Source organism: Sapajus apella, unplaced genomic scaffold (genome assembly GCF_009761245.1).
Source record: "Sapajus apella isolate SASKATOON/1434 unplaced genomic scaffold, GSC_monkey_1.0 scaffold64, whole genome shotgun sequence".
Classification (NCBI taxonomy): domain Eukaryota; kingdom Metazoa; phylum Chordata; class Mammalia; order Primates; family Cebidae; genus Sapajus; species Sapajus apella.
The window spans coordinates 5,969,194-5,984,130 of record NW_022437004.1 but is presented as its reverse complement, the minus strand read 5'-3'; the positions used below and the strand labels follow the sequence as shown (position 1 = coordinate 5,984,130).

Here is a 14,937-nt window from a genome sequence, read left to right as displayed (position 1 = left end):
AATTTTAAAAAAGTAAATGAAACTATCACTTTTTAATTTTAAACTCTCTGAACAGTCTCCTTTGGTAAAAGCATAAAATAATTTAATCCAATATAGCTACCTAATTTGTGGTTTAGAGTGGAAAATCTTTTAAGAAATTATTCATAGAAGGCAAAATATCCTTTTCTCATAATAGATATTAAATAGAGTAGTTTTCTGTTCTGCTAGGAACTGTACTATTGTCAGAAGATCTTTAGGGCATCATCTATTTTATTTGTATTTATATATATAAAAATATATAGGGCATCTATTTTATTTATATGTTATATATATCTAATATATAAAATATATAATTATATATAATATATGCATTATATAATATATATTTTATATAGTTATATATTATATATAAATATAAATGAAATGTATATTATATATTTTATATATTTTATATTTATATATTATATATAAATAAAATAGATGCCCTATATAAATAAAATAAAAATGTTATATTATTACATATTTTATGTTAGATATAAATTTGTATATACATAAATGTTTGTATGTTTACACACACACACACACACACACACACACACAAATGTTTATTAGGGTGGAAGAGCACCATTTTGTGCTCAATTAAGGTATGTAATGCTACTGGCTTAGAATCATAACAAAAATAACTTTTAATATGTTTTTTGATGTATCATTGGCATGATAAATTACACATGCTTAAACTGTACAGTTTGATAAATTCTAACATATGTATGCATCTGTGAAATTGTCACCAAAATCAAGAAAACGAACATCTCCATTATCCCCCTTGCTGTCCCCAGGCAGCCACTGTAGTTTGCATTTTCTGGAATTTTGTAGAAATGGCATCATATAGTATGTAGTTTTTTGGTATGGATTATTTCATTCAGCATAGTGATTTTAAAAGTCATCATTGCTATAGCACATATCAATAATTTTTATAGTATTCCATCATTTGGAAACATCATAGTTTATTCATAACTTATACACAAATGTTTATGGCTGTTAAATGCCATAAACATTTGTGTATAAACTTTTGCATGAATGTATGCTTTCATTTCTCTTGGACGAATACTTAGGAATGGAATGACCCAATCATATGGTATGTCTAATTGCCAAACTGTTTTTCAAAGGGCCTTTACTTTTTCATAACCCACCACCAGTGTATGAAATTTTCCTGTTCTTCTACACCCTTGCCAACACTTGATATGATCAGTCTTTTTAATTTTAGCCATTTTATTAGGTATTAGTATCTATGGTTTTAATTTGATTTTCTCTATTCGTTTTGAGCATATTTTTATGTGTTTGTCATCTGGATATCTTTTTTGATTTTTTTTTAAGCTTGGTTATTTGCTTTCTTATTACTGTTTTGAAAGTTCTTTGTATATTTGAGGTAAAAGTCTTTATCAAGCACGTGACTCTCAAATTCCCCCAGCTGGCAGCTTACCATTCTGTTAAAAGTGTCTCTTTCAAGAAGCAGAAGTTTTATCTTACTTTATTGTATTTATTTTTGAGCATTCCAGGTTTACTCCTTTAAGTAAATCTAAAACCATTATGCATGTCCATGACAATTAGAAAAGAGACACAGGATAAATAGAAATAATTTTTGTTCTGCCTATATAGTAGTATTTTTCTGGATGTCAATAGAAAACTTCAGTCAAGAGCATTAATCTGAATTTGTTGACAAAATGTATTTACTTTTGGCAAGTGTCTTGCTTTGGTATTTATACATAGACTGTGATGAAGTTGAGTTATCCCATCTTTCTTCTCATTTGTAACACATTCATACAAACAAAAAAGATGAATCCTACTGAAAGTGGGTCTTTATCAGAAATATGCCTCAGTGCAGTTAAGTGATACCATGAAAATCACTTTCCTGTCCTAGGCCTAACATTCTTCATGCAAAAATTAGGACATTGAATGAAGATGATCTCTGAGTTTCTGCAATTCATGTATACACATCAATTTATACATCATGATGTAGGTAGACAGCAAGGCTATGCTTTCCATCCCCCATGATGCTGGGCGTGGCCATATGACTTGCTTAAAGCAAATGTGGTACATGTGTCTTATAAGAGAAAACTAAAGTTTCTTTCATCTCTTTCTTTCTCTGCCAAAAGAATGACAGTGTCCCAAAAGGGTACTTTCCTTCACCTTTGATCCTGGAGTGAAAATGACATGGAGCAGCAGTGCTATAGCTAGTCAACAACAACTGACATTACTTACCAGGAAATGCACCTTTGTTGTTGTTAACTGCAGCGTAACCTAATGAAAGCTAATTAATTATAAGAATTTGTTAATAATTTCAGATCAGTACATAGTTAAACACAAACACTCAAATTTAACAGAAAGCTGATAATGTAGGCAGGGTGCTGTGGCTCATGCCTATAATCCCAGCACTTTGGGAGGCTGAGGTGGGTGGATTGCCTGAGCTCAGGAGTTCGAGACCACCCTGGGCAACATGGTGAAATCCCATCTCTACTAAAATACAAAAAAAAAAAAAAAAAAATTAGCTGGGTATGGTGGTGTGTGCCTGTAGTCCCTCAGGAGGCTGAGGCAGGAGGATCACTTAAACCTGGGAGGCAGAGGTTGCAGTGAACCAAGATTGTGCCTCCATACTCCAGCTTGGGCTATAGAGTAAGATTCCGTCTCACCAAACCCCCCCCCCCCCCCCCCCCAAAAAAAAAAAAACACTAATAATGTAAAATATGACCTAAGTGGAAATAAGTTAAAAAGCAGCTTTTAAGAATTAAAAAAAATACTTGTAGTAAAAGAAATCGATTTAAACATGCATATAGAATTTTCCTTGTGATTTCTGGCCCGAATCCTTGAATGACTACTCCAAGTAAGATTCAACATATTTACAAAATTGTTATTCAAAATTAAGATATTCCAAGATTATATTTCCACCATTTTACAAAGGACAGTCCAATATAACAATCCAGGTTTCCAAAGTACTGTAAGCTCCATGGATAAGGCTTCTCCTGAAGTAATGTGACAGCTTAATTTCTTAGCTGTTAATTTGTTTTGTCATTTTTTTTCCTTTTTTAAAATAAAATGACAGGGTCTCACTATGTTGCCCAGGGTGGTCTCAAACTCCTGAGTTCAAGTGACCCTCCTGCTTTGGCCTCCCAAAGTGTCAGGATTACAGGCATGAGCCAGTGTGCCTGGACTGTTAGTGTCATATTTAAGACTGGCTAGAGAAGAGCAAAGTCTGTGACCTTTCTGATGCTCCTCCTATGGCAAAAGAACATTGGTTTGCCCTTCTTTTTGCTCCCCTTAGGTAAGAAAACTTGAAAGCAAATGCTTTCTGTCTGTGGCAATGAGTTATTCCTATCAACATACATCCTTAATTTCATCAGTGCAATTCCTTTGCAGCTGTTTCACTATTTTTGGCACCTTTCCCTTGTTTATTTGCTGTCTCTCCTGATTTGGAATCAGTAATGTCTTTAATAAGTTTCTGAGTGGCAGCCATATGAGGCTGGGATTTCCAGTTTTTCACACTTGTGATCTGACTGATGATGGTGGCTCATGCAAAAATTATTCTAACAGTAAGGACATATAACTGCCACAAATTCTCTTTTAGCACGGTCCTTGAAAGAGCATGGATAAAATTTATGTTTATGTCTTCAACCTCTCATTGATTCCTGTCATCTCAGGACAGCCATGAGACTGCCACTTCTGTGTTCAAGGCAAAATATTCCTGAATATCACACACAAATGAAAGAAAATCTTGCAGTACTGCCCAGTGTTCAACTCTGCCATCTCTCTTGTGCCACCAAAGAACAGAAATTTTAAATATTGAAAAAGTCACAATTTCAAATTGTTTTTACAAATTGTGCTTTTTCAGTGATCCAAGATTATAGTTTCTTTCCTGTGTTTTTTTTTCCTGGAAATTTTATAGTTTTAAGTTTTACATCTAGCTCTGTGATATACATTGAGTTCATTTTCTGAATATGCACATCTGATTGTTCCTGTACCATTTATTGAAATGACTGTTCTTTCTCCACTTAATTGCTTTTGCATTTTTGTCAGGTATCAGTTGTCCATATGTGTATGAGTCTATTTCTGGGCTTGCTCTATTCTGTTCTTTTGGTCTATTTGTCTATCTCAATGCTAGTAGAATATTGCCTTGATTATTGCAGCCTTATACTAAGTCTTGAAATCAGATAGTGTTAGGCCTCCAAGGTGGTTCTGTTTTTTGACCTATTTTTGGTCCTTGGCATTCTCAAATGAATTTTACAATCAAGTTGTTAATTTCTACAAAAATGTCTGCTGAAATTTTGGTTGGGATTGCATTAAATCCCTCACAGTATTGCCTTCCTCTCCATGAACACAATGTATTTCTCAATTATTATTTGTCAGTGATATTGTTTTGTAAACTTCATTTTTAATTGTTCATTGCTAGCATATGGAAATACAATTGTCAACACCTTCTGTGTTAAAAAGAAAATAGAGCTGGGCGCGGTGGCTCAAGCCTGTAATCCCAGCACTGTGGGAGGCCAAGGCCGGTGGATCACGAGGTCAAGAGATCGAGACCATCCTGGTCAACATGGTGAAACCCCGTCTCTACTAAAAATACAAAAAATTAGCTGGGCATGGTGGCGCGTGCCTGTAATCCCAGTGACTCAGGAGGCCGGGGCAGGAGAATTGCCTGAACCCAGGAGGCGGAGGTTGCGGTGAGCCGAGATCGTGCCATTGCACTCCAGCCTGGGTAACAAAGCGAAACTCCGTCTCAAAAAAAAAAAAGAAAATAGAATTGCTTGCCTCCCTTCCTCCCCTCCTCCCCTCTTCCCCTCTTCCCCTCTTCCCCTCTTCCCCTCTTCCCTTCCCCCCCTTCCTCCCCTTCCTCCCTCCCTCCTCTCCTCCCCTCCTTCCCTTCTTCCTTTCTTCCTTCCTTTTTCTTTCGTGGGGACTCACTCTGTCAGCTAGGCTGGAGTGCAGTGGCAGAATTTCTGCTCACTGCAACCTCCGCCTCCTGAGTTCATGCAATTCTCCTCCCTCAGTCTCCTGAGTAGCTAGGATTATGGGCATATGCCACTATGACAGTTAATTTTTGTATTTTTAGTAGAGATGGGTCACTTCTGACCTAAAGTGATTTGCCTGCCTTGGCCTCCCAGAGTGCTGGGATTATAGGCATGAGCCACTGCACCTGGCCCTACAATTATTTTTCTTATATTGATTGATGTATCCTGCAGCTTTGCTAAACTCACTTATTATTTTGGTAGTTTTGTTTTTGTCTAGATTCCATTAGGTTTTCTATATAGATGAGCCTATCATCTGTGAATAAAAGCACTTTTACTTCTTTCCAATCTGGATGCCTTTTATCTGTTTTCTTGACTATTGCTACTGATTGGAACCTCCAGTATAAATTTGAATGGAAGTGGTAAATAGGCCTGTTTTTCTGATCTTAAGAAAAAAGTGCTAAGCGTATTTTTTTATATATGCCCTTTGTCAGATTTCTTTTTTTTTTTTTTGGTGAGACAGTGCCTTCCTCTGTCACCCAGGCTGGAATGCAGTGACACAATCATGGCTTGTTGCTGCCTCAGTCTCCTGGGCTCAAGTGATCCTTCCACCTTAACCTCATGAGTAGATAAAATTACATGCATGCACTACCACACTTGGCTAATTTTTTAAAACATATATTTTTGTAGAGACAGGGTCTTGCTTTGTTGCCTGGATTGCACTCAAACTCCTGGCCTCAAGGACTTGGGTTCCCAAAGTGCTGGGATTACAGATGTGAACCACTGTGACCAGCCCCTTTTCATTTCTTTCTTTCTTCTTCCATTTCTTTTTGTTTCTTTCTTTTAGTGACAGGGTCTTGCTCTGTCACTCAGGCTGCTGTAGTTCAGTGGTGCAATCAGGGCTCGATGTATGTAGCCTTGACCTCCTGGGCTCAAGTGGTTCTCTAAGCTTTGCCTCCTGGGACTACAGGCGTGTGCCACCATGCCTGGCTAATTTTTGTGCTTTTTTGTAGAGACAGGGTTTTGCCAGGTTTCCCAGGCTGTTCTCAAACTCCTGGGCTCAAGTGATCCTCCTGCCTCTGCCTCCCAAAGTGCTGGCATTACAGGCATGAGCCACTGCACTTGTTACCCCTTTCTATTTCTTTTTTTCTTTTTTCTTTTTTTTTTTTTTGAGACAGAGTCTCTCACTGTCAACTTGGCTAGAGTGCAGTGGCATGATCTCGGCTCACTGCAACCTGCACCCCTCGGGTTCAAGTGATTCTCCTGCCTCAGCCTCCCGAGTAGCTGGGACAATAGGCACCAGCCACTGTACCCAGCTAATTTTTGTATTTTTAGTAGAGACGGGGTTTCAACATCTTGGCCAGGCTGGTCTTGAACTCTTGACCTTGTGATCTGCTCACCTCAGCCTCCCAAAATGCTGGAATTACAGGCGTGAGCCACTGCACCCAGCCCACCACTTTCTATTTCTTGTTTGCTGAGAGTTTATGTAAAACTGATTTTGGATTTTGTCAAATGCTTTTTTTGCCTCTACTGAAATGATCATAAATGTTTTTCTTCTTTTAGTCTGATGATAGGGTAAATTCCATTGATTTTTCAAGGTTCAATCAACTTTGCATTCTTAGGATAAACACCACTTCATCATGATAGGTTGTCTTTGTAAAATATTGGCTTCTGTTTGCTAAAATTTGGTTTGAAATACAGCCTGCCCTCCATATGCACAAGTTCTGCATTTGTAGAACCACAGAGGGAAAATATTTTTTAAAATAAGAAATAACAACAATAAAAAATACAAATAAAAACTACGTATAACTATTATGTAATATTTACATTAGGTACTAAAAGTCATCTAGAGGTGATTTAAAATATAAGGAGGATATGCATAGGTTATATGCAAATACTACATCATTTTATCTAAGTGATGTCACCACCCACAGATTTGGTATATTTGGCCTGGAACCAATCCCTGAAGGATATGGAGAGATGATGAGTGTATTTGCATCTATGTTCTTGAGGGAAATGGATATGAAGTTGTCTTGAAATGTCCTTGACCTTTCTTTGTAATATCTTGTCACCTTGTAATGTCTGTGCGGCCTTTCTCTTCTAATAAAGTTGTTTAGTGCTATAGTAATCCCTCTTTATGTGCTGGGGATACGTTCTAAGATGCCCAGGGGATACCTGAAACTGTGGATAGTTTCAGACCTCATTGTCGTCAATTGGAACGTATTTCTCTTCATGAATTCTACTCACAAATTTAATGCTGTTTTCATGTTAATTAAGCATTTATCATATACTGTGACCATAACTTTTGTAGTTTGAAGTGCAACAGTAAAATTAGTGTACATTTATTTTTCCTTCACAGTTTCACAGATGGAAGATTTGTTCTTACCACAAATCTTAGCAGCCTTAGCATTCAGTTTTGTTTGTTTCCTCATTAAGTACTTTCACCTTCTCACTTGAAGGAAGCACTTTAACAGTTTCTCTTTGACATATTGAAATTGCCACCTTCACTACTCTTGTGGTTTGGGGCCATTGCCATTATTAAGTAAAATAAGGTTTAGTTGAATACAATCACTGTGATACTGCAATAGTATACCTGATAACTGACTCAGATGGCCACTAAGTGGACTGGTAGCACAGACATCATGGATACACTGGGCAAAGCAATGATTCACTTCCCAGTCAGGACAGAGTAGCATGGCATGAGATTTCATCGTGTTGCTCAGAATAGTACACAATTTAAAAGTTTTGAATTATTTACTTCTAGAACTTTCTGTTTAATATTTTTGTACCATAGTTGATTGTGGATAATTGAAACCATGATTAGCTGGGGTCCAGTAGCTCACACCTATAATCTCAGCACTTTGGAAGGCCAAGGCAGGCGGATGACCTGAGGTCAGGAGTTCGAGACCAACTTGGCCAATGTGGCGAAACTCTGTCTCTGCTAAAAATACAACAATTAGCTGGGCATGGTGGCGGGTACCTGTAACCTCAGCTACTCCAGAGGGTGAGGCAGGAGAATTGCTTGAACCCAGGAGGTAGAGATTGTAGTGAGCAGAGATCATGCCTCTACACTCTGCTCTCCAGCCTGGGTGACAGAGCAAGATTTAATCTCCAAAAAAATAAAAAATAAAAAAAAAGAAAGAAACCATGGCAAGTGAAACTGGATAAGAGGTGACTATTGTACATGTTTGTTGGCTTTCTGTTTACATGTTATATCAGATATTGAGAGAAGAGTAGTAACTTCGAATTATAATTGCGGATTATCTATTTCTTTTTAAATTCTGTCTTTCATGTAATTTGAAGTTCTATTTTAGGTATTAAACATTTAAGATTGTTATGTCTTCTTCTTGTAAAATGACTTTTTTTTTTGTTTTGTTTGAGACGGAGTTGTGCCCTGTCACCCAGGGTGGAGTGCAGTGGCATGATCTCAGCTCACCATAGCCTGTCTCACAGGTTCAAGCAATTCTTCTGCATCAGCCTCTGAGTAGTTGGGACTACAGGCTCAAGCCGCCACACCCTGCTAATTCTTACATTTTTAGTAGAGATGGGATTTCACCCTACTGGCCAGGCTGGTCTTGAACTCCTGACCTCGTGATCTGCCCATCTTCGCCTCCCAAAGTGCTGGGATTAAGGTATCAATCACCATGCCTGGCTGTAAAATGACCTTTTTTTTTTGAGACGGAGTCTTGCTCTGTCTCTCAGGCTGGTATGCAGTGGCACAATCTCAGCTCACTGTAGCCTCAGCCTCCCGAGTAGCTGGGACCACAGGTGCGTATCATGCCCAGCTGATTTCTTACGTTTTTAGTAGAGATGGAGTTTCACTATGTGAGCCAGGATGATCTCGATCCCCTGACCTTGTGATCCGCCTGCCTTGGCCTTTCAAAGTGCTGGGATTACAGGTGAGCCATCGTGACTGGCCTAAAATGACCTTCTTTATCTCTGGTAATGTTGTTTTCTTGGAAATCTACTTTATCTTATAATAATACAGTCACTCTAGCTTCCTTTTGAATAGTGTTAACATCTTATATATTTTTCCAGCCTTTTACTTGTATTCTAGTTTTTTCTTTAACTTTTTTTTTTTTTTTTTGAGACAGGGTTTCACTCTGTCACCCAGGCTGTAGTAGTGCAGTGGTATGATCATGGCTTGCTGCAGCCTTCACCTCCTAGGCTCAAGCAGTTCTCCCATCTCAGCCTCCCAAGTAACTGGGACTACAAAATTATTATTTTTTTAGAGATGATATCCCACTATGTTGCCCAGTCTGTTCTTGAACTCCTGGACTCAAGCAGTCCTCTTGCCTCAGCCTCTCAAAATGTTGGGGATTACATGTGCAAACCATCATACCTAGCCTTTTAAAAAATCTTTAAAGTTTGTCTATTTGGTAGCATATAGTTGGGTCTTGCTTTTAAAAATACAATCTGACAGTCTTTGTCTTTTAATTGGGTTATTTAAACCATTTTATTATTTTTTTAATTAAAGTTTTATTTTTTGCTGACATTTACATTCATCTCAAGCAATAGGTTGGATACATCTTTGCTTTACACTGCTTCGTTTTGTGACCAGCAGCTGGCCTCTATCTGGAATAAACCAGACTCATGACAGATGGAAAAGACACCTAGTTGAAATACCTTAAAGAATCCCCTAGGGAATGGTACACATAATTTCTACTTAAATTTTATTGGCCAAAGTAAGTCAGAGGGCCAAACTTTTTATGAGTGAATCTGACAGGGGTGGATCTAAAATTCACACTTTTAAAGGGTACGGTTTAGTGGTTTTTGCAACTACTACTACCATCCAAATTCCCATTTAGAATATTTCCATCACCCCAAAAAGAAACTCTGTACCCATTAGTCTCCCCATTTCACTCTCCGTCCAGCCCCTGGTAACCACTAATATATTTTCTGTCTATGGATTTGCCTATTCTGGACATTTCGTTATGATGGAATGATGCAATAAACAGTTTGTAATTGACTTCTTTCATACAACATATTTTTGAGATTTTGAGGAAAATAGGTTATTTACATTTAAGGTGATTATTAATGTTATATTTAAACTTATCTTCTATTGTTGTTTCCTTTAATTCTGCCATCTTTTGACTTTATTGAATATTTTTATGATTTTGTTATAGTTCATTTATTGATTTATAAGCCATAACTCTGTATTTTAGCGGTTAAGATATAAATCTTTAACTTATCAGTTAAAAGACCGTCCTTTTGAGGGTTATACCACTTTACGTGTACTGTAAGAACCTTGTAATAGCACACTTGCATTTCTCCTGTCCAGGACTTTGTACTAGTTTTGTCATACATTTTACTTTTATGTATGTTATAAACTATACTACATTATTTTTTAACTTAACAGTCAATTATCTTTAAATGAGATTGAAATAATAAGAAAAAACTTTTATGTGTTTACCTGTTTAGTTACCATTTCTCTCTTCTGTCCTTTCTTTAGATCCAGAATTCCATCTGGTATAATTTTCTTCTTGAAATACTTTTTTTTAATGTTCCATATAGTGTGGTGGTATTGATGATGAATTATTTAGCTTTTGTATGTCTGAAAAAGTTGTCATTTTGGCTTTGATTTTTAAGTATATTTGACTATAGAATTCTATTTAATAGGTTGACAGTTTTTATTTTCTAAATATTTTAATGATGCAATTTCATCTATTTCTCTCTTATGTTCTCAATGAGAAATTTGATGTGTTCCTATCTTTTTGTTTGTTTGTTACTGTCAAGCATATTTGTTTCTTTGTATATGTCTTTTTTCTCTGCCGTATCACTGGTTTTAAGCAATTTGATTCTGAAGTGTCATTGTTCTTTTCCATGTTTCTTGCATTCTCAATTTGTTGAACTTCTTATGGATTTATAGTTTTCTTCAAATTTGGAAATTTTGGAGCCAGTGTTTTCTTCAAATAATTTTTTGTCCCTTTCTTGCCTCTTTCTTAGAGACTCTAAGTACACACATATTAGGCCACTTGAAATTGTTCCACAGCTCACTGATGCTTTGCTCATTTTTTGGAAAGATGCCACGTATTCAAGTTCACTAATACTGTCTTTTGGCATGTGTTGCTGTTAATCCCATCTAGTGTATTTTTTATCTCTCACATTGTATTACAGTTTTATCTTTATAAGTTGGAGCTGTTTTTTAATGTCTCAAAAGTTATTATAACCACATTCTATATATTCAAAAGTTTAATACACTTTTGAATATATAGAATATGGTTATAATAACTTTTAATGGGATGGTCTGGCAATTTGTTTTTCTTGTGAGATACTGGCTGGTACATTTTAAAGTAATTGCTTTTAATTGCAAAAAAATCTCCAAAATAGGAAAAGATGATGAAAATTTAAATTAAGACTCAGAACTGTAGTTCTTTGACATCCCTTGCTGGGAAGAGGTGGGCCTGGCATATGACTGGGTGATAAGTGCTGAGGACGGTGGTGACAACGTCCATCTCGACCTTTCACTGCCTCATGGCACAGAACATACCATCCCACCTGAGACCTTTGCAGCACTGACCTCCCAATAGCAGGACTCTGTCCCTGGCAGAGCTGTACCTGAGTGGTCCTGAAGGACAGTGTGTTTGTGGAATTAATACTTAAGGTTTAGCTAACAAAACAAAACAGAAGCCCTCTTTTCCCTTACTTGTCAAAATGTCCTCAAAATGTAAGATACTTCTAAAAAAATCAAATTCCTGCTTGTGCCGAATTTTCTGCTAAGTCTCTAAAACCCACATCAAGGACACGGGTTGCAAAATGACACCTCAATGGAACAGCTATAGTCTAATGCACAATGAGCGCTCAGAAGGAAGATTAAAGTGCCAAGTTTCCTCATCTGTCTCAGGGAGGAGCCAGCATTCTGTATTTTTTTTCTGACTACAGATGCGCTGTCCTAGGAACAGTGCACAGCCTCTGGTCCCCTGGCCGGGAGAGCACCTCCTGGACATCAGTCAGCTTCCTCCCTGCAGCTGCCCCACCCAGGCTTCCCTGAACCCTGTCGCCTTGGCTGTCTTCCTCCTGCCTGGACGGCTTAGGGTGGGACGCCCTGTACCAGCCTGTCCATCCAGGAAAGGTGCACCTCATAGGGCTTCAAGACAGCTGTTCAGGCCCCACACGGTGAGGCACTCATTTATCTGGGGTGGTACAGGGAGGAATCAAGCTCATTTTAGCTATTTCCTGACAGGAGGGAAAAGCCAGACATACTGGGTAGTTTTGTATGAAAATGGAATATATATATATATATTTTTTTTTTTTTTTTGAGACGGAGTTTTACTCTTGTTACCCAGGCTGGAGTGCAATGGCGCGATCTCGGCTCACTGCAACCTCCGCCTCCCGGGTTCAAGCAATTCTCCTGCCTCAGCCTCCCGAGTAGCTGGGACTACAGGCGTGCGCCACCATGCCCAGCTAATTTTTGTATTTTTAGTAGAGACGGGGTTTCACCATGTTGACCAGGATGGTCTCGATCTCTTGACCTTGTGATCCACCCGCCTCGGCCTCCCAAAGTGCTGGGACTACAAGCGTGAGCCACTGCGCCCGGCCTGTAAATGGAATATATTAAGACTAAACTTTGTAACCAAAATCCACGTATTTTTAAAAACTAAGTCCATCTCCCAATCTCCATTAGAAAAAAAAACAATTTATCAAGACAAGAATAAAAATGCACAGACTTACAAGGTGTTTTATCTGGAGTGTGCAAGAGCCTGCTTGGAGGAAGGCCAGCTAAGATACCTTTCCTTCTGCAGGTGCAGAAAACCCCACACAGTCTGCCTCAACAAGACCCCACTGTGGTGATGGAGGGGCCTGAGATGCCCACTCTGACTGGTTCAGGGAGACAACTACCCTCATCAGTAGAAGAGAAGGCTGGTGTGGGGCAGAAGTTCAAGCCTCTAAACCTAGTCTTGTCCCCAACAATGAGCCCTAAGCAGCACCCCTTCCTGCCACACTGGGACGAGATCTGTACAGACACATGCAGATAGGGCTCCTGACATTGGGTGGAGCACACCCCACCAAAGCCACGGAGCTTCCCTTCTCGGGTCTGAGCTCCCCAGGTCTGGGGGTAGGGGGATGCCCCTCTGCCCCTGTTGTGGTTTCCTAGGCCCATTATGGACACACAGGTGTCATCACCCTGAACTTCGCTGTGGCAAGTGTATGCTGTAGGGTGGGGTCTGCACCAATCTCTGCCCATAGCTCCAGGAGACCCACCTGAGCACCCTCCAGAGCCTTGGAGCTGGGCACTGCACTGGCGGGCTGAGCACTTCTCTCAGCTCCTCTTTCATACTGAGCAGAGGCAACAAGGCAACTGGTGCAGATCTCTGAGCTGGGTGTTGGTGGTCTACACAGGGCCTTTGCCCGCTGCATTCCTGACCTCCTGTGCTGGCTCCCTCTTCTGCCAGGCCATGCTGAGCACTGTGGGTGCTGGGCAGCCCTGAGCTCCCCTCTTGGGACCGTCATCATCTGGTCTACACTATGCCAGTGGTACGTGGTCTCACCAGCTGGATGCTTTTTATTTTTCAAACATGTCTTTGATAAAGCTGGAAACAATAATTTAAAAACACTGGCAATTCTAACATTTGAGTTAATGCTGGTTTGCTTTTGATGGATTGATTTTCCCCCCTTCATTATTGTTTATACCTTTCTTCTGCTTTGCATGCCTGATTTTTTTTTTTTTTGAAATGAAATCTCAATCACTCTGTCACCCAGGCTTGAGTACAGTGGCGTGATCATGGCTCGCTGCAGCCTTGACTTTCTGGGCTTAAGTGATCCTCCCACCTCTGCCTCCCAAGTAGCTGGGACTGCAGGTGTGCGCCATAATGCCTGGCTAATTTTTGTATATTTTGTAGAGATGGGGTTTCACCGTGTTACTTAGGCTGGTCTTGAAGCCTGATAATTTTTGATTGAATACCTGACATTGTGAATTTTACCTTGTTGTGTTTGATTATTTTCTGTTTTCCTATACATATTGAATTTTGTTCTGGTATGCAGTTAAATTACTTCAAAAGAATTTGCTCTAGAGTAATGCAGACCCTAGGACTATTATTCCCCACCACTGAGGCAGACCCTTTTGTGTGCTCTACCCAATGTGTCTTGAAACAGTAGCTTTTCCAGTCTGGCTGGCGGGGATAGGTATAATTCTCTATCCTTGTGTGAATGTTAGCCATGGTTACATCTAATCTTTCCTGGTGGTTGATTCTCTGGCTATGGGTAGTTTCCTTACATGAATGCATTGATCAGTTCCCAGCTGAATATTTGATGGAGATCTACTAATCTCTGAAGATCTTTGTATAGTTCTTTTTTTTTTTTTTTTTTTTTAAGCAGAGCATCTCACATCCATTTATTCATGCCATGAAGTAAACGGTACTCATACAAGTGTACAGTGATGTTCCACGCTCCCCATCTAACATGGCTTGCCCAAATTTACAGGCAGACTGACGTTTTCTTTCACAGGTACTCCAAGTAAGCTGGTTAATGATGATCATGAGCAGACACTGCAGCTTTCGCAGGCTTATTTCTTTTATCGGCGGCATGGAGTTTATAAACGATGAAGTCCACCAGCCCCATTCCTACCCAAATCTCCTGGTAAACTTGGGTATAGTAGGGTTTCAAGGGGAGCCACATATTTTTAATAAAATTTTGAAGCATCTTGGTGCAGGAAAGACAGTTCAGGGGGCACCACAAACCTGCACCCAACTGAGAAAGATCGCCGAGCAGGGGATGCCGGTGTATAGTTCTTTTATCTCTGGTCGTGTCCTGTGAACTCTAGCCACCTTGGTCTCACTGCCATTGAGTACCTGAAATGTGGCTTGCGATGGCCCTCTTCATCATCTCCTCAATTCAGGGAGCACACAAGGCTGTATCTCAATTTTCTCCACCTTTTACAGGGCCCAGAAACTGAATTTTCAAGATGGTTAAGATGGCAGTCATGGAATTTACCTTACTTATGTCCTGAGTCTCAGGAATTCTT

General features: G+C 39.2%; 1 protein-coding gene and 1 pseudogene across 9 annotated transcripts in view; one reads left to right on the top strand and one right to left on the bottom strand.

The window, feature by feature from the left end:
- EVI5 (ecotropic viral integration site 5) overlaps window positions 1-14,937 on the top strand; it is a 237,267-nt gene that overhangs the window by 52,747 nt on the left and 169,583 nt on the right. The window lies entirely within an intron of this gene.
- LOC116530016 lies at window positions 2,781-14,500 on the bottom strand (annotated as a pseudogene).